Consider the following 25,279-nt stretch of genomic DNA (forward strand, 5'->3'; position numbering starts at 1 on the left):
GCTTACAGAGTGATCAACCAGGTCTTTAATGGACTTGACTCAGATTTTTTGCTTTCCTCATTGTTGACTCACTTTGGATAAAAGTGTCTGCCACCTAAAAACTAAAATCATTGATATCATATGAATACTGTACATCCTGATGTCACCCGATCATATAGCTGTGATTTTCTGGACAGACACTGGCTCACAGAGATTGTTATCTGGTATCAACAAAATGTCAAACGTCAATCTGAAACATTACTTAGTAACCACTGATATGATGTGCAACGTGATGTGGTGACTGTCCTGTTAATGTCCCGCTATATGAGTGAAATCTCTCTGTGCCAGCTAATATGACAAGCTGTTACCTGAATATTTTGTGCACTGCTTTATGCTAATAAGAAGAGAAAAGATAGACAACTGATTTATTAGCATTGGGGTGTAGACGATCTGAACTGTCACAAACAGCAGCAGGCTCAGGTGGCTTTATTTTAGCTAATAACAGATTACCATTACTCATTACAAAAATCCAAGGCTCTAAATTAATATTTTCATATTTTCAGCCAATACAACCCTTCAGGTATTCATGATCAATTTGGTAACATGTTTCTATTTTTAAAATGTTACAGGCCAGACCACCTGTATGGCACCTCTGGTGTGTATAACACCGATTTGTATATATTCATGGTGTTTTCATGCTACATGTAGTTTTGCACAAATTGTGACCCTTGTACTGTGTTAAGCGACTGAAGCCTTGACCGCCATTAGAGCCAACTATTAAAAATATCATCCCCTCACAGAGCGCACATTCTCCATCTTTAATTACCATTGCTTTAATCTTGTGTCTTCACACGTCAGTCATCCTCATCTGTCACAGGCTGCGCCAGAGCACGAAATATTGATGGAAAACGTGGTTATCATCTTAGCCGTGAAGCGTTTATCTCGACTGCCAAATGTAATTGCATTGAACTGAGGTCTCTTGGCAGAATAAAGCGGAGGTCATCGCTGTAAAGGTTGCACAGAAACACACACACATACACACATTGTATCTTTCCCTTTCACTCATGTCAGTGAAAGAACTATTGATCTCCGGACCATATATGCGAAACCTGATCACATTGACTTGGCTCATTTTGGAAATTGGAAATGGGAATTGCTGTTCTCCTCTCATCATAGTCAATAGGAAGCTTTGCTTGCTATAGCTACGGGCTAGTCTCCAATGTAATCAATAAGCACCTTGACTCGATCACCACTGCTGTACAAGATTATACAGAGACTGAGATTGATCGAGTGCCCTCTTATCTCAGCAGGGCTCATGTTAATGTTTTAACCCTCATTTCGAAAGTTCTTAAACTGATAAAACACTGGCTTGTCTTGGGTCACACTTTTTTTTATACCCTCGTCAGATTATAGTGCATATATGTGAACACTTGATTTTAAGAAGTTTGTGCATCATGTTAGTTTTTTCCCCCAGATTCCAGCCAGACATCTCTGGTGAATTGTGAATGAATGACAGTTAGTGCAGGGTTTAGTGAAGTAAGCAGGCAGAAGGTGATGGTAAAAAAAAAAAAACTCTAGAGGTTGACAGAAGCTATTTTTGCTCTGAGCACTTAAACTTGTAAATATTTCATCATATCTGAATATAGATGTTAAAGTTATAAAACTCACAGACAGCAATTTCCTGGATAATGGCCCAGAAATCAAGAAACCAGCCCATTCCCTGTGCTGGAATAGTGCATCCAGCATTTTTTGTATTTTCAGTTAGTTTGACTATGTATTTAGTAATATGCACTGTGTGAGCATGCAATAGACTAAAATGAATACAAAATGCGAAACATGTTTAGTCTCATAACTGTGGCCAACTCTTTATCTCCATTGTTGAGATTCAGGGAACATTTTCTGGCAAACAGTCCAGGCAAGATTTTAAATAAAAAATATTACATAAAAATAATTGAACTGAACCACCAGAACTAGCTGTACTAGTTATTTTCTTGGGCAGTCTGCTGCAAACAGAGCTGTTGATTTGCTGTAATCACATAATCATCAATTTGTTTTAATTGTACTTCTTTGGTAAGATTCACAGCTTTAAAGGCAAGTTCCTGATTAAATTGGTTTAGGTTGATTTTTTTAGTAACTTTTTAAGTAGACAGCTGTTAAATGTTTATGAAGCTCTCCGCTATCTACATTTTTTCACTTTCATATGAAATTGCAATATAAAGTTATTACTGTAGCTTAAAGAGAGAATGGTTTCAGGATTAGCAAGTTTAAAAAACTCAATGACAGAAACATCTAATATATCAGAAAACTAATTTCTTGTTTCCTCTGAGATCTGTCAAATTAATCAATTTTAATATGAAATATGTAATGTTAAAGCAGATTTATTATTGTGGAGAATTAGTTTATTCACTGTGACATGAAGTACGTAGGTAGTAAAATTATGTTCGTATATTTACCAGCGACAACATTATCATAGTTTTGAATTGTGAAAAACAGCCGTCATCTGCATGCTGGCTAACGATGTCGTCTTCTTGAGACACTTTGCAAATGTGATTTTGAAACTTCTTTAGTAAAATTGCATTTTAGAGGACTAATTGGATAACCTTGAATAATGCCTTTGTTTAGGTCAACACAAAATTACCACAAGGCCAAAAACCGAGCTACTATTATGAGTTAATTTACTGGTATCTATACATTTTCAACCACCCTCAAACTTTTAATTGCTTGTTTCACATTGATCTTCTATTGTATTAAATATCAGATTGTAAGCGTTTCAAAAATGTACTCTAAAAGGTAAAGCGTAACTATCTGTCTGTCTTCACTAACTTTTTTCTAACATTCTAATAATAATAACGGCCATTTGTCCACTTCACCCATCTGGCAAGCCAGCCTTGGTAAGGGTGTCAATCAGAGAGATAAGGCTGGCCTTAAGGCTTCTGTACGCCCGCCGCGTGTGCAGACACTTTGCTGAACATCAGTGGAACATGGCATGACACAATGCAGAAGGAAAACATATCAGCCCTCGAGCTGTCGAGGAAAAAATTTTAGTGACAAGGCAAACCAACCAGACACAGTGATAGTAAATCATTTTCTTATTACTTTAAGCCCCAATTCTCCTGTCGCACACAAAATGCCTACATGGCCCTAAGCCCTTCAGAATGTGTTATTGGCCACTGCTCGCAGCATCTGGAGCTTCCACAGGCAAAATGAAGAAAACTGACATACTTGTAAGAAGAGTAAATATATAGAGGCGGGGAGTGTTGTAAACATATTATCAGTAATATGTAGACAGGTGAGATCCTTTTGATTTGTTCTTCTCTCCTTGTGTCACAAAGTATGATGTAAAAAGAACATAAGGGGCAAAATATAGATACATAGAGAAGGGAAAAAGGAAAAAGCTGCTGTACGTTGATGAACTAGAGAGATGTTTGAGGATGAACCTAAGGAGAATTTAAATTGCGTTGTGTAGAAGGATCAAGGTGTGTCTGTGTGTGTTGAATCATGTCACTGACCCAAGGCAGCTGCGTGTGTTTAAAGTCTTCAGGTCCTCGGCTGTGCACACTTGCAATTGCTGTGCAAACATACTTCTCCTCTTAACCTAGAAAAAAAGGTTGTCTGTGGACAATCTGGCAACACACACCAAGGTGGCATTAAAAGAGTGGGACGTGCCACACAGGACATTAACATCAGCCCTGTGCTCATTGGTTTTAATCCACGTCTGGTGTATTAAACCTCTAAATTCTCTATCTGGCTTTTGCTTTGTCTTCCTGTTGTTTCCCTTTGTATTCTTATCCTTCTCTACTAAAGGAAATGTTTGTGTGATTTCACAAAAAAAAAAAAAAAAAAATGATGATAGTTCAGCAGAAGGTGTTACAGAATGTTCCAGTGCAGGAAACCGTGACCAAAATTTAGCATTTTTCTTTTCGCTTTCCGTTGTTCTCCCTCACCTCTGCACAGAATTTGTTAGATGAACTGTGAAGACTCTCGCTGCAGTGGTGTCAATCAATGTGAATTATTATTGCGCCTCATATCAACAGTAAATGGAACTGCAGAGCTATCAGTTTACTATGCTCAGGCTGGCATCCTGGGATGGGAACTGACCTTATGAAATGAGTGATATACTTTTTAGAAGAACTAAACACATCGATCTAATTGATGGAGGATAAGTAGTGTGCCCTGACAGGAAACATTTGTAACATCCCATTTTCTCACCACACCACTGATCAAACTGAAGGTGGATGGTGTATGATTCTGCACAGTTGTGACTAAATGGTTTTGTTAACCTTATACACGCTATGGTTACACTTTCCATTCTTCCAGAAAACACTAAAACACTATGACAAAGTCAAGCATTTTTTTTACTTCAGTACATTTTTGATGTTACTGACATGCACATGTTCCATCAACACTACATTTTCCACTTCATATACAAATAATAAACTTAGGCAAAAATCCATTACTACATTCAAAAATGACCAAACATGGACACTATAGGTTTTAAGTTAACACAAGCACTTGCACAGAAGAGTACAAATCAGGAGGGGGTCAAACATCTTTTCACAGCAGGATGAACGTCCACTTCATACATGGCAAAGAATGATGAGTCAGAATCAAAAGGCTGATACAACAACGGAACAACAAAATCTAATCTATTGTGAGACCTTTGGGAAACCTGCAGTTATGTACATTGAAGGTTATAATCTGTGTGTTCAGATGTGCCTTAGCTATGACTCAGGCTTGTTTTGATTCAAATTGCAGGACTTACATATATTTACCTTTACCTAAGCACCTTAAGTGCATTCAAGAGTTGTGTGGGTTGGCAAAGTAGAACTTTACTTTGTCCTTGTTTCTAGACAACTGGCACTTCCTCTTCAACTTTAAGCAGAATGGTTTCCATCTGTCCCTCACTCCACCGCTGCCACAGCCCCCTGAGAAGGAACATTTGACAATGTGAAAACATCCAAAATTGGGTAAACTATAGCCTGTTGTGTTTATTACAGGAAGACAGATGAGTAAAGGGTTATTCCAGCAGCAGATTATGTCTTTTCAATGGTCGACATACTGAGTTGTTGTAGGAGGAAAAGCATAATGGCTCCATGCCTTTTACTTGTCCTTCTAAGCCACAGCACGAGTCTGGGACTCACACCTGAATGCAGCCACTCATAATGCTATTAGTTACACCTGTCCTTCTCCAGCTGTGACGAGCCACGTTTTCTTTAAAGGCGGCCTGTGTTGTCCTTGAAAGAAACTCCTCTGGAGGCTTGGCTGCTTGTCTGCATGAGGTATCACGTGGTTGGAACAGGTCCAAGAATGTGAAGTTTCGCTGAGATCATGTCGAAACAGATGCATTATTTATCATGGCAAAGGATGCTGCTAAAGGTAGCAGCATTCTGCAGAAGTGGCTTCCCCCAAGGCCAGGCAGGGTTAAGACCTGATACCTTTATACCTCAGCAGCCTTTCCCTGGCTGCAGTGGCATGTTTGATGCACATGAGACCAGAAAGACTCTAAATGAGGAGGATGCATTATTTAAGCCATACTGAAACAAAGTGCTCCCAGTTTCCTTCTCCTGTCGCTGAATTCTTTTCACCGCACTGCTGGACCTGTTTTCAATCACAATTTTGCTGTCCCATGTGACTCCGTTTTCCTGATCAAACACAGAAAATCAATCAGGTGAATAGCTGCAGCAGAGCTTCTTCACATACATAAAGCAAATGCCATCTGGATTGTTAATAATGTATAAACAATACTGTAATGGATTTTTCATAAGTTCAAAAAAATAGAAAACCACTTTTTTGTTTAAAAAACAGTAAATAAAACATAATAATGGAATACAAGTAGTGGGGTACAAAGTACATGTATTCAGAATTACTTTGTATAAATGCAAAGGAAAAGCACAACAGATCACTTTGCTGAAACAGGAAGTAAAGGTCTGAGTCAGAATGTTATCGCATGTGTTTCCTTGTTTCTTGACTGTGATAACTTCTCAGAAACTCCTGAAAAACATCTCAGTTATGTCAAACGCCGCCTGTTTCTGCTACGTTGTCTTTCTTCTGCATATTGAATAGCAGAATGTGCATCACAGTCCATGTTGAGACTTCTAAAAAGTACCAACAGTATCATCCCACTGAGCCGCTCACATGAAATGATGTGTTTCATCTATAGGCTCTGATTTGACAGAGGGGCTGTGTGTAATGTGTAAAAATAATGGGACAGTGTGTAATTTTACACATGGATGGCAGCAGCTGCAGCTCCATTAATTATTTCGATCTCTAGACACAGTGAAAGGACCGGTCACTTGCTGACTTTGTGACTGTTGGTGTTGAACTATCTCTGAGACCTTTGCCTCTCCACATCACTTGGTGCCGTGAGATCTCCAAACCCCTATTTGTATTTGTTTGTTGAAAGAGATAAGAGCAGTATCAGTTTTATTTTTTGGATAAATAAGGAAGATATTCAGTGTTTTCTTTCTGTAATTTCCAACATAAATTAGTTTTTCAGACACGCAGAGGAGAACTGCAGAGGTGAAATATCAGTTTGTAACTTATTAAAGTGTTTGCACAGCTATAACCAGCTCTGACAATACAACTAAAATAGTTGACTGCGCTGTGATCCCGCGCTTCAATGATGTTTAAACCTCAGAGACACAATACAAATATAGCATTGCCCATGTTGTGTCACCTTATATCAGCAAATAAAGGGATCAAGTGATCCATCATCTAGAAACATCCAATATGTCTGCACTCGGTGTATAAAGGAAAAAATAACACAGGGTTTCAGCTCTGACATTATACTGCGATTCTGCTGCTTTTATTGAACGTGCACCACGTAGTATCATATGTTTATGTCTCAATAGAGCTATTGGCCCAGAGCCAAAGCAGACAACCACTAACAAGGTCACATTGTTAGTATCAGGTAGGGAAGATTTTCACAACCTGGAACCCTTGGGGCATGCAGGTGCTGGAGATTTGACACAGGCATCTTGGGTAAATGCTGACACAATAGCGTTATAAAGTACTTGCTGACAACAGCGAAACATGCTTCACATCTGAAAAGCATTAGATCTAAACCTAGGCACAAAACGGAAACTTCTTCCTGACCACTTGATCCTGCTTAAAGTGTCACTTTGAAAAGCTGATCATAATCAGATGAAAGAAGAAATTAAATTATTATTAAAACAGTACTGGAAAATGTACTGGAAAATGTAGAATAGCCTTGTGTGTGCTTTTTATTCTGTGCTGAAGATGACTGAGTATGAAAGTGATGTGAATCATATGCTATGGCCTTTGCAGTCACCAGATTTGAACCCAGTTGAGTTTAGAAGTGTCAGACAGCACTATTCACCACCATCATGAATATTTGTTCCCATTTGATTAGATAATGCACTACAGTGTTGATGAAATGATTGCATTAAGTTGCTTCTTATTAAATTACTATTGTTTTCTATGCTGAAATGTAATTTCATTAAATGGTAAATTAGTTATTTGGCATTTAATGTGATTCAATTTCCCTGATTTAATATTTCATCATTGTCTTAATAGTTATTGTTTCACTTGCTGCACTTATTCTCCCTTCTTTTTCTAAAATTCTTGTGTTTCTAGCTTTTAAAATCTCTCCTAAACTTTTCTGAACAGCAGTCTGATCCTTGCCTCTTCACTGAAGTCAGATTAAACATTCAAGATCAATTTTTAATCAAGCATCACTGTCGGCTCTCGAGACATTTCCAAAGAAAAAGCAACAAAAAGAAAGCTCTGTTGAACCGTATCTGCGCATGATCTTTGTACCAACATATCTTCACTGTGCGCTGTCATCAGCGCAGGCATTTTGGCGACAGGGCTATAGCTCAGGGATATTTGTTTCCTTTTAAGATACCAGCCAAATCCGCAGTCCCACAAGGACAAATTCAACGTGACTGGAATAGTTTGGCATTATCATTATTTTTTTACAATGTTAACAGCCATCAGTTTTCACTATTTGATTTTCCACCTTATTTCTAGCTCTCATATTTCCCCGTGTGAATTGCCAAAGTCAATACTTTTACAGGAACCGCCGACCTAGTCCTGCTGCTACTATAGCTAAGAAGTTCAAACTTCCGTCAAGGTAAATTTAAGTCAAGAATGTAGCAGTAGGGAGCACCTTATATGCTGCAAAGCAAGGTTAACAGCTTATCCTATGGCTTTAGAGAGCAAAGCATTGACACTTAAACAAGGTCGGGAACGCTCAAGGTTTGTGCTCAAACCAGCCCTGAGGTTGGTTGTGATGTTTCAAAGATGCGGAAGGTGTGTGTGACACAAATGAACCTGCCCTTTTGACATTAAGGGCTCCAGCAATGCAACAATGATAGATGAAGCTTCAACCAATCAGGGAGAAGACAAATGATGCCTGAGAAGTCCAGAGCCCACTTGCGGCGACCTTTTAACCTCATGAAGGCAACAGAGAAAGATGGGGGTAGAGGAGGAGTAATTGAGACATTTGTGGGAATAAAGCCCCAGAGAGTCTAGAAGCCTTTAATAGAAAAGTAAATGAGTGAATAAGTAGTGGAAGCCAAGAAGGCCCATGTGGTTAGACTTAGATAGTAAATAATCGGGCATATTTTAATGTTAATCACCCATTAGAGTCTGAGAATAACTGTTTCTCACGGATTGCGCTCATAGATTGCAGTAATTGTGCTGTGAGACTCCCATGTCCATAGAAGGCCAGGACTGCAAATTATTATGCATGTCAACAAATGAAGACTCTCCAGGCACAGGAATAGACAGCTTGTACGGTCACACCCTCGTTGTTTCCCACATGCACAGGCAGATCAGAAATTTATACTCAGGCTCATGCTGATCTTAAATCCCGCTGTCATCGACCCATTTAAATAACATAAAAAAAAATAAAATAATTCAGACTTGTGTCCTGGAAGGTAGAAAATAATTTATCTCAAGCAATTTTTAGTGTTGATTCTCTTATTGTTTTTAATAAAATCTATCAAATATGTGGGAACAGGATAAAATATTTTCCAGTGCAAATCAAACACATTGCACTGATATATTTTTCTTTGCGGTAGATAAATTTTGACAGAGAGAGAGCTGTGGAAAGCTGCTGTCTGAAAACCTGTGGAATTTATTAATTGAACATAGTCGTTCAAAGTGTGTGTCTGAAGCGTGATGGCTTTCCTCAGTGGAAATGAAAACATCTAGAGTTGTGTGATTGTGGCCTCAGTTCAATTAAATCATCACAGGCTCTGGCACAAGGCACAAATGTGACATTGCCAGTGGACGGGTTGGACAGTCACATGCTGCATACAGCAGTTTTTCTTTGTACTCTAAGTACCATCTGGCAGAAAGCATTCATTCATGAACTACACATCTACATTTCTATGGCACAGACTACTTTATTACCACCTCATAAAAATGTATGATTGCTGTAACCTTTGAAAGGAAAGGGTGCTGTAGTAATTTGGCAAGAGAAAAAAAAACAAAAACAAGAAAACATATTACAACATATTCTTGCTTGAGTCCCTAGTGTGGGTTAAAGGAAAGTTCTGAAAATATTTCATTTCATAAATAAAGAATAAAACTAAGCATTAACATATCTTAATAGAAAGTATTTTATGTGTGTCCTCTTCCTCTGCCACTTCATTGTTTAGCATTGAGCTAACGTGCTGATTTCACTAAAAATACTTATTACCATGTTTACCATCTTAGTTTAGCTGATTAGTATGCCAGTATATGCTCATTAGCAAACACACGACACTGAAAGTCTTCAAAAAGCACATTTTTAGCTGCTGAATGTCCACATCTTTCTGAAATTCCTTACCTCTAGGTTTAAACCGAAGATTTGTAGCTGTAATAACCCCCTAATGATGTCACCAGGGTATTTATTTATGCCATAGTGGATATTCTACAACATCAGTCACAGGTTGAAAATTATTAGATTACTAAAAGATTTTTAATTGTTATCTGTAATCTTTATGTAATGTTTGTAGATGTCACAGCTTATTGACAGTATTGATGCTTGTTATTTGCTGAAACAGTGGAAAGTCCATTTTAAGCCACATGATATCTGATCTGAAGCTGTGTTTTGAAGAAGCCATTCATCTCCATGCAGTAGCTTAATTCTCTTCTCATAGGTCTTATTTAATTGGGGTCACACATTGAGAAGAAAGTCGCTTTTTGAATGTGCCACTGCCAAAAAAAATAAAACATACAATTATAGCTTTAAAGACTGAACTAAACAACCTGTAGTATAAAGCCACAACCCCAATGGGAAATGACTGTGAACAGCTACATTCAGAGATTTTAAAGTAGCAAAAATTGAGATGAGAAAATTTGAGGCCTTGTTATGAAGAGAGATGCACCAATCATGCCTAGTGCCTTCAGTACAAGCCTGTGGGGGCATCGCTATGATCTGGGGTTGCTGTAGTTGGCCAGGTCTAGGTTCAGCATGAGGTCAGCTGACAACCTGAATATACTGAATGATCAAGTTCCATATTCCATCAATGGATTTATTCTTCCCTGATGGCACAGGCATATTGAAGAAAACCAGGATTCAACAGGCTCAAATTGTGAAAGAGTGGTTCAGGGAGCATGACACATCATTTTCACACATGGATTAGCCACCACAGAGTCCAGACCTTAACCCCACTGAGAATCTGTGGGATGTACTGGAGAAGACTTTGTGCAGCGGTTTTTAACTCTCCCATCATAAATACAAGATCTTGGCAAAAAATTAATGCATCTCTGGAGGAGAATAAATATTGTGAAATTGCAGAAGCTTATTGAAATAATATTTTGGTGAATGCAAGTCGTAATCAAAGCTAAAGGCGGTCCAACGAAATATTAGAGTGTGTGACTTTTATTATGGACGAACAGTGTACCATACAGCAACAAGTGACAACAAGATCGAGAATAATTTTCCACATGAGCCATATTCAAAGGACATTTCAAGTACAGCCAGCAAACCTTCACCTCGCTGAGCCAGCAGGGCCCTTCAGGTTCCAGCTCCTTCTGAGATTAATAGACTCTAACGGGGCTGATTACAGCAAGATCTCCCCGACACTGTGGCTCATGCTGCAACAAACTTGTGCACGTTTTGCAGAAACCTTGCATACAGTATGTACTCTTAAATCTGTTGTCACGCACCATACTACACCTCAGACATAGACTTGTAAATGCTGTGTTCCAACTAGATGTTTCTTGTCTGACCCGGCTTGATGAAATCTCATAAACAGCCTGCCAGTCTTGATCTGACTCAGATAAATAGATTAGTCCGTTGGAATTAAGTTGTGAATTGAAGCAGTTAGGCGTGATGGAACCATATGTGAGAGGTGGACTGAGCCTATTGAGAGACGAGCACACAGCAGGAGAGACAAAGGTGGAGGAGGAGGCTGGCTTGAGGGATGAGAGGCTGATGGTAGACAGATGCAGAGCTTATTACAATGAGATCACACAGGGTGAAGGTGGGGCAGACATCGCAGTTTGCTTAACGGAAAAATTCCCCAGCACCCCACAGAGGTTTCTTTAATACGGAGCCAAGGCACACATACACAAACAGAACACATCACAGATGCTTGCACCACATTCAGCCGCACAAACACACACACTCAGGTTGTCAGCATGAAATTATCAGAGTTTCATTCAGCCACTTGAAACTGTGCACTTCAAACGACCAGTAGACTTAACAGCATCGCTACCCATAGAGCACCAGAAATAGTTCAGCTCAAATAGAGCTGTGTTTTTTCACTGCAGCCATTCATACCGCAGTACAGCATGATACATTTTCATTCATTACATTCATTCAGCACTTTCATTCATTATTTTAACAATGAGACCCTGAAGAGTGTCTAAAATAATTCTAAAAATCTAGGTCAAAGGGCTCCAACAAGGGCCTCTTAACAAGATTGACAAATCAGCTTTCTAATGTGGAGGGCTGGTGCGTTACAATAAAACACAGAAGCTATGAAGGTGAAAGAAAACCTGTGATATTGTGCAATACTGAAGGTGTTATATCTATAGATAAAAGCGAATGACAAGAAGCAAATCTTACCACTAGGTGAACTTTTGATCACAACACATAATCTTCATCAGATGGTTACTGAACTGCGCTGTACTCGTTCAAACTTTCCATTAATGTAGACACTCTTCTATATTATTTTAAAACCCACTAAAGGTCTTTTTACTTTCTTGTTCCAGAGCTTTTGATATCACACCGTCTTTATCACCAGATATTGCTTTCAACAAGCCTACATGGCCTTGGTTATGTAACATTACCAATCTCTCAAGTTATCCAACTAATTAGCGTCTTCTTGGAAAGTGGAAGCTATTTAATACTGAGTTGCTCGCGTTAACCCTGATTTGCACTCGCTGTTGTTTTTTGTTCGTGTTATTTCAGTGCATGCTCTTGAGTCGTCTGTCTGACAAAGCCTAGCAACAATCTCTTTTTCCTCACAGTTTCATAAATCTACAGCCTGACAGTTCATTCTTGACCTTGAGAACGGCATACGATAGAACGTCCTAAAGTCCATTTTTCTGCAGATGGAGTTCACTGTATTGTTAGAGAACCTAATGAAAATAATGAATGAATAATGTGAATTCATTCAGTTTGATTGCCAGGCGAGATAACTGAGAAAAGTCCTAATATTTCTCAGAACAAAGGAATGTTTGAATACAGCTCCACAACAACTGAGTCACTCTGCAAATGGGAATTATGTGATATGGTTGAAAGGTCTGAAACAAGCTGCTGATTCCAAAACCAATAAGAGACACCAGTCAAGCAAAACAAATGGCATAGGTTCATTTTAATTTGACACCGATATGTATGCATTGATCCCTCGCGCTCCTTATCAATGAATTAATTTTTAATTAACCCTGTAGAGACCAGAAGAAATAGGAGCTGGCTGTATGTTTATGTTAAATCCTTTTTTTTTTTTTTTTAAACTTTATCCAAGTGCAGTAATTTAAGATTGGTAAATAAACTCAACAGCTGCATCTCATTTCATAATATTTTAGCATAAGTTGGAGATACATAAGTCAATATCCTCATTGCTTGCTGGCTTTTTCTGCAATAGCTACACAAGCGAGACAACATGAAACATGAAAAAAATGTTGGGTTGTTGTTGAGATTCATACTTCCTGCAACTTATGTCAGCTATCTGAAGGGGCTACAGTAGGCTGGTTTAATCCTGTTCACTCCTCAAGTCTACTGTCGACTCTCTCTATACAACTTTGACTTCTGAAACTATGTAGGAAGTGTACTGTGCCGCAGAACGTGTCACAGGCAATCTCTTGCCAGTGTTCTACCTGAGGTTATCCACAGTGCACCTGAATTGATCTTGTGACATTCTGAAGCTAATTCCTGTCATGACTGCTTCTCTTTTCTCCGCTGTCACTCGTTGTTATACTGCATCAAACAGTGGAAGACTTTAAAAAGTCAGAGACATCTGGTTACTGGATTTCATTCCCATAGTCTCACAGGTACAGAACAAATCTATAGCTGCACATTCAGCTACTTCATAGAATAAGTTATTTTACTAACTAACTGTGTTGATTCACCACACTACAGTCAGTCACTACTCTTTTTTAGAGGAAATCAAGTAATTCTGTCCTTTACACTGCAAAAGCATTTATGAAAAATCTGTGACATGAACACTGCCCTGAGTCCAGACATGAGGACTACTGGCTGTTTTACACAGATGCTTAAGTGTAGGCAGGGTGTAGACAAGGTCTAATGATGACTATATTTTATCCATTATACAGAATCTTTCTCTAAGTAATGACTTTCATAACAGACTGAAAGGTTTTTGACAAGGAGCCTTAAATTTGTCCTAACAACACAACAAGAATGGTATCAGCAAGGGGCGTAACATGGTGTGACATTTCAAACAAGAGCAATGTTAGCGGCAGAGGGACCTTAATTAGGGACACACACACATCTGCAAACACCAATACATGTAGCTGGACAACGCACACTCCTTAACACGTAGATGCAAATGCAATTAATTGGAAATACCATCAGTGCATGTGGAAGAATGTCATTAATTCATAAGTGTGAAGCTTGCATAGGCGGAATGGAACATTTAATTATGTCTGCCAGATACTTCAGTGATGGAAGAATAGCTGATGTGTATTAATCTGCCTGTGTTGCAGCAAAATGTAATATAAATATTTAAATCATTTATTTTTACTAATTAAATAACTGAAAGAAATGTTTACTGAACAAAAAACATAACGTTCTGTAGCCAACTGGGTGATGAACAAAAGACGTGACCCCGTGAAGAACCTTACTGAAGGAATAAATGACAAGGACAGGAAGTCTGGAGGAAGTAAATATTAGAAATAAACAGTAATGAAAGGGGGTTTGTTGTTAAGATGACACAAACAAAGTCCAAAGATAATGCGTAAGGGCTGTTCAGAGAAGTGCTTTAACATTATGCCTTAATTACAACCCTGTTCCTACACTGATGAAAGGAGTGGTAGACAAGTGGAGCCTATTAGTTCCACAGTTTAAGAGTCACATAAAATTGTAATTGATCACATGCTTGTTTAGTTAAAGCAGGGGGTGGAATACACAGCTGTGATTACCGACTAAGGGTTGATGTTGACGCTAAACCTTCAGGAATGAGGAACTGAGGAAAAGAGTAAGATCATCATCCCATTGAAGTCTAAACGTCCAATATTCAGCAGAGAACTGTAAGAAAAACTGTAAACATGCAGTATTTCAGTATTTATTTTTATTTTATGTTATTTATATTTGCAGCAGAGTGCTGGAACTAATGTGTGCCTCTTGTCCATCAATTAATCAAATTAAATTATAGAACAGATTCAGCTAAAAAGATGTCATTGTCCACACTCAAAAACAAAACACATTTTCTCCACCTATAATTATGATGTATCATGTAATTGGAACATACTGTTTATTGTGTGAAACTGGGCCCAATTATAGTGTCTAAATAATTTGGACACCATCTTGGTTGCTAGGAACACGTGGATCTGTGAGAGCCACTAATTGTGTAGCTGTGTCTTATCACCCAGTATATGCCACATTAGGATGATACAATATTCAACACGCTGATAATTAGATTAGTGGAAAACACACAGAAATATAGACTATGAAATATACAATGCATGCTATATTTACCTCACTGACCACTTTTCCTGTCCTGTACTTACTGTAGCTCGTATCTGGAACCCCTTGATTCAGATCAAATAACTGTTAAGACTTTTATAGGCACAGAGTAATGGAAAATGCTAAAGTGTGGGCCGGGAAGTCTTTGTTCTGTTACAGTCACCCTGGCATCACACACACCAACGCTACTCACACAGAGATGCACAATGTTACTGACACTGAAACAACAAAAGCACAATGGAGTCATGGCCGTGAGCGAACTGGGACAATGTTTTACTGGCAAATAAAATGCAGAATTGCCCTTGGCTGTTAAAACCACAGAATCAATATTATATCATAAATAGTACATACATCATAATATTTATGCTAGAGAGGTGAGAGGCCCACATAACTTTACATAATAGAAGCTTCTCCCTGGAACAGAAAGTCATTTCAATACTCAACATTGTCCTGTTCAAAGATGGCTCCATAAGGACTCTTCACTAATTAGTCATATGTCAAAAACCATTAGAGCGTGAAGCAAATCAAAGTGAATAGTTGATAAAAACACCCAATAAGAAATATTACATCTAATGCAAATTACATTAAAGCTAAAGTGAAATGCTGTGCTACTGATTGATCAACATGAAGTGTTAATGGAATTTTCTCCACATTAAAAGTGAGAAGTGACAAAGCGAACACAACCCCCCGCCCCCCGCCTCTGCTTTCAATAAGCTGCTTTTATCACTACTATCTCTGCACATTACCAAGTATTAAAAGGGCTCATCAGAATCAAACAGCCCTGAGAAAAATATATAAATGGCTGTGATCAACACAATTTGCAAGTCGGTGTTGCCACCCAGATGGCTGAGTTATCACAAATAACGAGAGACTTATTCCTGGAAATTGGGTTTTTGTTGTTCTGATACAAGATCTAGATGTGTGAAGTAGACACTGCTGTGTCTGCAAGTCCAGCCAAGCCCTGCTGGTTTTCCATCCAGTGAAATGTGACACGTGGATATAAAGATATCCCTGCTATATTCTTCCACCTTGACACGAACAGCCAAGGGGAAAGCCTTGAAACAAACACACACACACAGAGTAAAGGGTGTTTAAGAAAGGAGGAGGAGGGATAAACAAAAGTGAGTAAACTTAACCTTTGATCCCTCCATGGTGAAATGAAAAAGCGAAAGAACAGTTGTTCGACAGGTGTGGGGAAAAACCACTGAAAGGTAGAGGGAGGCAGGAGTTTCTGGGTTTTTCTGGCAAACCCAGATGTGAAAACACTTTTCTTTTCTGCGTTTATGCCGCTGCTCGCTTGCTTTGATCAGACTTAGCGATTTTGATCTGGCTTATCCACTCTTTTGGGAGTGACTACGACGAATTATCGAATATGCATAAAAATCAAGAATCAAGGCACTGTAACCACAGTCACATCGTGTTGTGCGCTCGAGTGGGCAGATTTGATAATGTCCCCAGCGGTAGGCTGCACACTCTTTAGTCGATCCTTGGAGACGGATGTAGAATAGATGATAGCAATCTTTCATCCGCTCACATGCTTTCAAACAAGGTTGCTCAGAGGTTGGGAGCTTCGGCGTGGTATTCTACCAAGACTTTAAAGGGAAAAGATAATGTCAGTTTGCAACCTTCAAACGTGTGCAGCGTGTTTTCAGAATCCAGAAGAAGTGAGAAAAAGCATGGAGGTACTCAGAGGACACAGACAAGGGTCAATCTCTATGTGGATTTTGCTAAGTGGCCTTCTGAGTCCTCTATTTCTCCATTTGGGTTTTTTTTACCCTACTTCTTGGAATGTCACATAAACATTTTGTTCTGTCAAGGATAAAATAATAAGCAAATATCTTGTACCTCTCTGGAAGACTTCGATGTTTCCACTTCCTGTTTCCTCTTGTAGAAGCTGCCATAACAAAGGTCGGGAAAGGCTCTTATCAACAGCTGAGTTCAGCCTGTCAGGCAGGTCAGCACCAGGACACAGCGAAAGCACCAACACAAAGTGGGCGAAAACTGAATTTGCCCAGGCAGGCGTGCTGTGAGTGCTGAGATTCCCTGATGTGACGAGTTCGATAAACTGACATTAAAATATAGAATGAGATCAAAGGGTTGCCCTTGTTGTGATACTGAGGATTTCTCTTTGACGTATTCCCGGAGTGAAAGTAACTCTCAGCTCCGTCCCATCCTCCTGTGATGCCTGCATCATGACACATTTTATTCTTTCCTACTTTTAAAGGAAGCTTTTCCAGTAACCGTTCATTGACTCCCTTGGTTCTTTGCTAGAACAAAACACCAGTCATATTCTAAAGGATCAAGGGAGATGCAGACACATGGAAAGGTTCTTCTGATCATTACTGTTAGTGACTCATAGTTAGTGATTCATGAGAAGCATGTGCACTCAGACAGGTGCATATTCCTGCAGAAAAACATATACCCCCACCCCCAATAGATTTTTTGATTTCATTCATTAAGGGAAAACATTTCTAATCCATATGTTCGTTAGGTATATGTGAAAAAAATTTAAAATTAAAGTCTTGGTTGAACTGTCAACATCAGTGGTTACTGTGGTAACAGTAATGTATGGTTTTAATACTACAGTTTGTGGAGTTGTGGTGGAAGAAAAGACAAGCAGATACATTTCTTTGTCAGAAATACAACAGAAGAGCAACTGGAGAATGTGTTTATAGTGAAGCCAAACAATCTTATGTCATCTGAATAATGAAGTCAGTCAAAAACTGGCATTTTTCCACCAAGCCAAGAGCAACCACAATCTAATTTAACGCTGCAATCTTTTCCCAGACAACAGCAGGGTGCAGAAAAACAAGTTGGTTACATTGCTGTTAATGATCATGCGTAGTTTTGACTGGCTCATTTTTTATGCACAATCACTGTCAGCGCTAACCGCAGTGATATATATATATTATCTATTTATGTACAGGAGTGCTTCATTACAGCAAGGACTGTAAACTTTATGGTTAGAGTTGCATGTACAAACAGTAAAACACAGAATTAGATGAGACATTTCACATGTGACGATGATGATGGTTTAGATTTTACGTGTCAACCGCAGTTTCACATTTGGAACTAATGTGTGCCGCACATGTAATAAAAAATTAAATGCAAATGTGAAATTGGGAAAAATAAATTTGGCTTCAGTTACAGTACAACAATGGGCAGATGGATGCCTGGAGCTAAACTGCAGTATTAGGCTGGATAATGAAATGGATTAAATAACATTATATTACATTTCAATTTAAGATAACTATTAGCATATTTGGTGCAAATATCAAATTATCTTAACGTGCTATAGAAGTATTTGACCATCTGCTTGGTATAAAGTATTTACATAGTGGATCATTTGAACATGAATGAAAATTACTGAAAAGCTTAAATTTCCATGTCTGAGCAAAAGCACACATGTAAACAGCAGCACACATATGTGCACGCACACAATGTCAACACACTCCCATTATTAGTGGTGTGTTTGTGCACCGGTGCAGCTGCATGCGTGGATGAGGTCTGCTGTGCTGCAAGCCTAAGATAAGAACCAGTCAGCGTGTTGTGTGTTAAGCCAGGGCAGGATAAGCCAGGTCTGTGTCCTGCCAGAGAAAGAGCGAGCGAGAATCAGAAGCCATATCAGCCAGAGAACCAGCAGCACCGACTCACAAGCCCTCATGGTGCAAAAGCTGAAACGCAAACTCTGCTTTTTGCCCATCTTTGTATTGGAGTCAGCCGATATCGCACCTAGGCCTAAAAATGCACACGCCTGATTTAGCACTCAGCAACTCTCGAGCTGTTTCTCATCCAAAAGTGGAGAAATCTATTCCAAATATAAATTGGCTGCCATCCAGGCTGAATGTGGTCCAGGGTGTGTGAAATACATAACAATAACAACTGATAATAATTACCCTGTAAATCTTTCTTCCAGCGCTGCTGTGGAAGAGATTTACTCCCCTCCGCTGCTAATGTGCTTCACTTTGCTCTAAAAATGACAGAATCCCTTTTAGCTAAATACTCCTTCCAACACTTCAAATATAACAACAACAATAAGAAGAATAATCATCTTTGAAGATGCGGCAATAATTTCTAGTTGCTTTTTGTTGACCTAGCTGAATAATTCACTTCTGCGGAATTGCAGGGAATTGTGGAGGAGGACGTTGTCATTACTGCTTAGCAAACTGAGATCCACTCAGGGTCTCTGATGACCTGTTGATGATGATGCATTAGGAACCTGAATCTATTGCTGCAAGCATTAGGATGCTGCAGTCAGGAACATAAGCTCCTCAGAGCTTTATAAAAGTCATTAATGCAGCCTCTGAAGGAGGACAAACATAAAAATACATAATTTAAGACTATGCTAGTAAAACAGTCAACTCTAACCATCCAGATAACCTGCTAACAAATCAGCAATAAATGTTTCATGCCTGTATCACTCCCCTATTTATTATCTTAGTCTACTAGCTCAGAACCTACAGTGTAACCAGTCAGTAACTGTCAAGGTTTGGATTTCTGCACATAATGAAGCAGGGTGCAGGCTGAGCAATATTTCTCCACTGTGCAGAAGCAGAACCTAAATGCTGGGAGTTTTGGATTACATTATTAGTTCTGCCCTGCTCTTTATTGGATTTGGAGACCTCTCGAAATGCAGGTCTGCCTGTGGTTCCTAAGAATAGAGGTGGGCTATTCAGTCTCACTGACACACTAAATAATTTGACGAAATTCACCTTTTATGTCCAAGAAACCATGTTATTAATTTCAACCAACATGGAATCAACAGTGCGCACAGTGTGCCACTTAGTGTGATAAAATCTAAGTGTGTGTGTGTGTGTGTGCAGCAGAGTAGAGCTATGCAAACCTGTGCATATGTGATAGAACGAGCACAAACAGCTCATTAAACTGGGAAAGAGTCTCGGCCAGTTTAACCAAAGGCAGTGTTCAACACAATTCATATATATGTCAGGTAGACTGGCTGACAGTTCCTGTTCTACTGAGGAAGGATGCTACTTTGGACCTTATATGGCTTAAAAACACATTAGCTCAGCTCTAAGCAGCAGTGACAGACCTGTTGCACATAAGCCCAGTTCACCATTCACATTTATTTTTTCTCAGGCAGTTGGTGTCACTATCACAAACACAGGAAAGGTAGATTATAGCAATCAGAAAGCGAAAAATATTCAAATGCTGGTCAATTAGCCTTGCTCCAGAAATCTTAAGCGTTTGGCATTACGGTATTAAATGTAATCCCTGAACTTATCATGCAGTCCAAATATGGGAACTCAAGCCCTGATTGCATTAGAGTGTGTTAGATAAACACAGTGAGAGAAATTGGATTAGGGAAGAGGGAAGAAAGTCAAAGACAACATGAGAGATATGCTGAATGAGAAACTGTGCGTAGATTCGCTTTTGCAACATTTTGGATTTTTGTCCGTGCCAACAGTGATGCAGTGGAAAAATGTGTCCTTTGCATGTGCCAAGCTCGAGCGTGTGAGAGTGTTTGCCTTTCGTATCGCTCAGTGATGGGGCTGTAGCATTTAACGGGGCCGGGTGATGCTGAGAGCCCTGCGCACTGGATGTGGAAAGACACACACACATGCGGCCTTTATTATGCATATAGGTGCTGATGCAGTCTACCAGCAAGACATTACAGTGGCATTACTACTCAAGACTGCTCCTTGGTAACTATTTACTAATAACTTAACCATAATTTTGGCACGGCACTATGATTTATTTTTTTATTTGAGCATGTGTTGTGTATTCAATGTTAATTTTGGGACTTCTCGTCATTCTGATCTTCCCATACCTCCACAGAGCTCCGTAACGCCAACAGCAGTGGCCCTGAATACTGATGGAGAAAAGATTGCGTGCATGTCCATAACATCTTCTCTTCGGGGTTTAAATTTGGGTTTGGACACTTTGGTTACTGACAGACTGATGGATTGCCACGAAATCTGTGCCAGACTTTCACTGTGCCTAGAGGATCCATTCTCCTGACTCTGGAGATCCCCTCACAAGTTATTGAAGCCCCTCTCCTATTTGTTATTTTTCAACCAATCCACTGCAACTCAGTAACTCTAGTTAATGTCAGTTTGATTGGATGTGTTCGGGGAACAATGTGTTTGAGTGGGACGTGAGAGAAGCAGACAACAAGAGTGTGGTGGGACGAGTGAGAAAAACAAGTGCGAGTGAGAGAGAAATATGGTAAGTGGTGAGTCAGGGTCCAGAAATGTGCAGATTGTTTTGTTTTTGAACAACTTATTTTGAAGATTTCCCATGTTTCTCATGTCACCTAATTTGCAACAAGGAGCGTGATGCATGTGTGAAGTCAGTTTAATTGGTCTTGCACTGTTGTTACCTTTGGATAGCTGTTTTCCCAATCTCAGTTTCTGTGCTAAGCTGCCGTATTCAGCCATATGTCTAAAGTACAGACTGTGTAGTGATATTATTATAATATAAGATTAATCTAAATCGAGAAATGAACCTTTTCTATGAAGTATGAAATACAGTATTATTTAAATTCCTCTCCTGGTAAGCAGGGTGTCACTTTACTTCCTCAGCTCTGTTTTACTGCTTGTACTGATTATATTCTCATGTAGATATTGAACAAATCCTCCTCCAGCTACGTGTCACTTAATCAGCATGCAGCAATTAATTCATTAATTTAATAGGGTTCCATTACTGCACTCACATTTCATTTTACTGTGCAAGAAAGAAAGGGGCGTTCTGGGTTCTCTGTTTTAAAATGAGTCTAAATTTAAAACACAATATTCTTAATGCAGTCTAGTGAAGGGAAATATTGTCATTTTAACTCAGTTACATTGGATCTGTCTATCTATTGCATCCGGTTGCATCAAAGTTGGGAACATCACTCTACATTCCATGTGTCCCCACACGTGTGCCAGCACATTTTTGGCTAAATAGAAATGAATTATAACAAGTGCCTGAATGGCAGGGAAAGAAGATGAATTATGAGGCGTTCGTGTTGGGCTGTCTTTGTGGGCTGGAAACGGTGCAAATGTGAGATGAATTGCTTCTTGTAGCGCAGTATGTTTTTACTGCAATACTTGAGCACTTTTACTTAAGCATGGAGTTTGTGCACTCACATAATCAATGACACGCGCCATCTCATTGTCCTTTTGCCACTTTCCCAGCATCTGCGATTGATTTATTGTTTCTGTGACATTAATAAAGACTGATGCCACGCACGTATTCACAGTGTGTTCTATATTAAGACATTTGTGCCACATCATGTCAGCCAGTATTTAATATTCATGTCGTGGAGAGAAATCTTGCGAAACAGATAAAAAGTCACAGAGCGAATGACTTTGCATGTGACCCGCTATGATTTGATTCAAATAAACACTCGGTTCGTTGGAATATACAGAACCGGCTTTATAAGAGGGAGCTGTGAGAGTTGTGGTATACATTTACACTAAAGACAAAGTAGCTTATTTAATGTATCATCTCATATACAGTATATGAAACTGAACTGACACACTGAATTCAAAAAGGAATGAATGAGCATATTCAAAGTTGGGCTGAAAAGCCTAACCTTCATGTCTTTATTAAACACACCTGTTAAACATACAAAGGAATGGTAGAAAAAGTAAGTGAAAGGCTGTTTACATATATACCATAGGTCTCTGTATATTTGTATACTGTATATATACAAATACAGTATATGTTATATACTGACTGCCCCATAAATAACCTGCTGTTTCTTCATTTCTGTCCAGTCTTTGGAAGCCACAAGTGAGTGAGTGTGTCTGAGTTTATTACAAAAGCTCAATAAAGCACTCACCTGTTTCATCTAGACTGATATGAGAATAAGCTATGCTCATGAGCTATGCTAATGAGATTGACACCTGAAGGATAAAGGAAAACACCTCAGACATTATTCACAGCTAATCTTATCCTACCAGCCAATCCAATTAACAACTTTCTTTATGTGATGTATACATTTCGTTTGAGTCCCCAATATGAATCTGGTTGTTAAACAATAATAATTTAAAAAATACAAATAAAAACATGCTTTTCTAAATATGCAGAGTGACTGAGAAGTGCTTTCTCTGCTATTTTTACACACACGCTGTTTCCAAAGAAAACACGCTCTGCAAATAGTGGGGAGTGTGAATGTGTGTTTAGAGGATTTACAACCACAGTATTAATAGCCTTATGCCGTCCTATGTCTCCCTGATAGATATTCCTGACTGTGCTGGACGAGGAAGAGAAAAGCAACACAAAGAACCTGTTGGATACGAGACAATCAGCAGCGGACCCTGAACGCCTCACCACTAGAAGAGGGCCACAGAAGACAGAAGTTTCTTTTGTATTTGCAGATCAACATGTACGGACACATTAGCATTGTATGAGTTCTGTTTGAGACTATGTACAAATTACACACCCTCACATCTTGTATTTATTTGTTGCTCCTTAAACAGCCTGTGTGGTGAGGAGAGAGCTGAACGTCTTACACCACAAAACAGAGACTTCTCAGATCTTACGATCTGTCTGTCGTATGTTTACCGTCTGTCCTTTTCGCATCACATTGTGTTGACCTGCATGTGAAGTTGTCTCTAAAACTGTTTGTTGGTGGTTATCAAAAAATAAATAAATAAATAAGACAGAATTTTTAGAATTGTGTCAGTTAAGCTGAAGAGAAATCTCTGACAGAAAATGATGCTGGATATCTTGAATGATGCGAATAGAAAACACTTTTGGAAATGAACTCTGCTTTCTTGTTGAGAGCAACAGTAGATGAGAGGCTAGCTTTTAGCTTTTGCTGCGATTTAATTCAGCATCATCCGGCAAGACTGTGCGTGAGTTACGCAGCATGTGATGTTTATCTCAACACAATGAATTCTAAAATGACTGTGTTGCTGAGATGCATTTCTAAAATCTCACATCATGTTGTTGTTGTAAACTGGAAAGAGCAAGCTTCTGTATTTTGCTTACTTCCAAAAAATCCTGAAAAAAATATCAAAACAGACCATATTTTTATCCCAGATGTCATCCTCTCTAATCAAAGCCAGTATTGTACTCCTTTAAACCACAGAGCTACTATACTGTACACCATCCTTCACAAATAACCCCGCTCCTTACTATGTTAATGGGAAGTGCAGTTTATTTGAACTCATTTGCTGTCCCAGTGTTATAAATACTCCCTATAAATTGTGTATTGATCAAAGGCTGAAAAATAGCCAGTGCACTGGGGACTATTTAAGACTGCCCGCCTATGAAATATGACGTTGTAGGTCATTTGTAACAGCATGATCAACACGTACGTTTTACCATTTGACTACATCTAGCGGCTGCAGTGAGTATTACACAAAAACCAACCATTAAAACCCTCGGCGTTTGCCAGGAGGAGGTTAACGAGGGGCTCCTTAATAAGATGGGCAGTGGACTGTAAATAATGGATGGATGGATGGAGAAATTAGACACACACTAATTTCAAACTAATTGTGTATAAACAAAAATAATTCAAAAAATCTTACTGCTAGCAAAAAGCACAACTAAAAGAAAAAACGTTTCTTGCTGCAAAGTCAGCAATTGCATGGTTAATACTGGTGTCTCCTGTGACATGAAGGGCCTCAGGTAGGACATGATGAGGTTCATCTTTGAAAAGCTCCTCTCTGCTTAAGAGGACAGAAAATACTAATCAAGTGAAACTTTTTGAAACTTTCATTATGGGCTTGGTGTAGACAGTCTCTCCTTCCTGTTTGTCTGAGAAACAAACAGGAAGGAGAGAGGTATTTTCAGGGGATTTTTTTGACTTGAACAAGGAAAATACTGAGAAACTGCCTCATTTACAGTGTGTGCTCAACAAGATGTCCTTTTAATTCTCTTTAAAAAAATCACAACTTTGCTTTGAATGTTTCTAAATATCCTATAAAAAAAGACATTGAATATATTGGTTGACTAAAGAATTCTATTTCCCTATATAGTTATTATTGTTGATGTATTTTATCTGATGTATCTGCTCTGTTTCCAGATATTTAAATTCCTTTGCATGTCAGAACTGCTATTAATGTTGCTGTGCAATGCTATCAACCGCTGCAACATCTCAACTAAACACTGTAAAAAGTCCAAACCGCTCCGTGTGTGTTTTCTCACATCTACAAGGCTCATCTGAGTCTCATATTGCAATTTTAGGTCTGTCTGATCAAGCTATGGCTTCAATTCTGATACAAGAGAGAAGTAGGTAGA

At 38.9% G+C, this 25,279-nt stretch overlaps 1 protein-coding gene across 2 annotated transcripts in view; it reads left to right on the plus strand.

The window, feature by feature from the left end:
* LOC113155884 (urotensin-2 receptor) overlaps nt 1-24,917 on the plus strand; it is a 34,361-nt gene extending 9,444 nt beyond the window's left edge. For both annotated transcript variants that reach the window (XM_026350607.1, XM_026350608.1), the window contains exon 4: nt 23,271-24,917. The gene's annotated coding sequence lies outside the window, so the exon portion shown is untranslated. The remainder of the gene's footprint in view (nt 1-23,270) is intronic.
* The last annotated feature ends 362 nt before the right edge of the window (nt 24,918-25,279 follow it).

Source organism: Anabas testudineus, chromosome 19 (genome assembly GCF_900324465.2).
Source record: "Anabas testudineus chromosome 19, fAnaTes1.2, whole genome shotgun sequence".
Classification (NCBI taxonomy): Eukaryota; Metazoa; Chordata; class Actinopteri; order Anabantiformes; family Anabantidae; genus Anabas; species Anabas testudineus.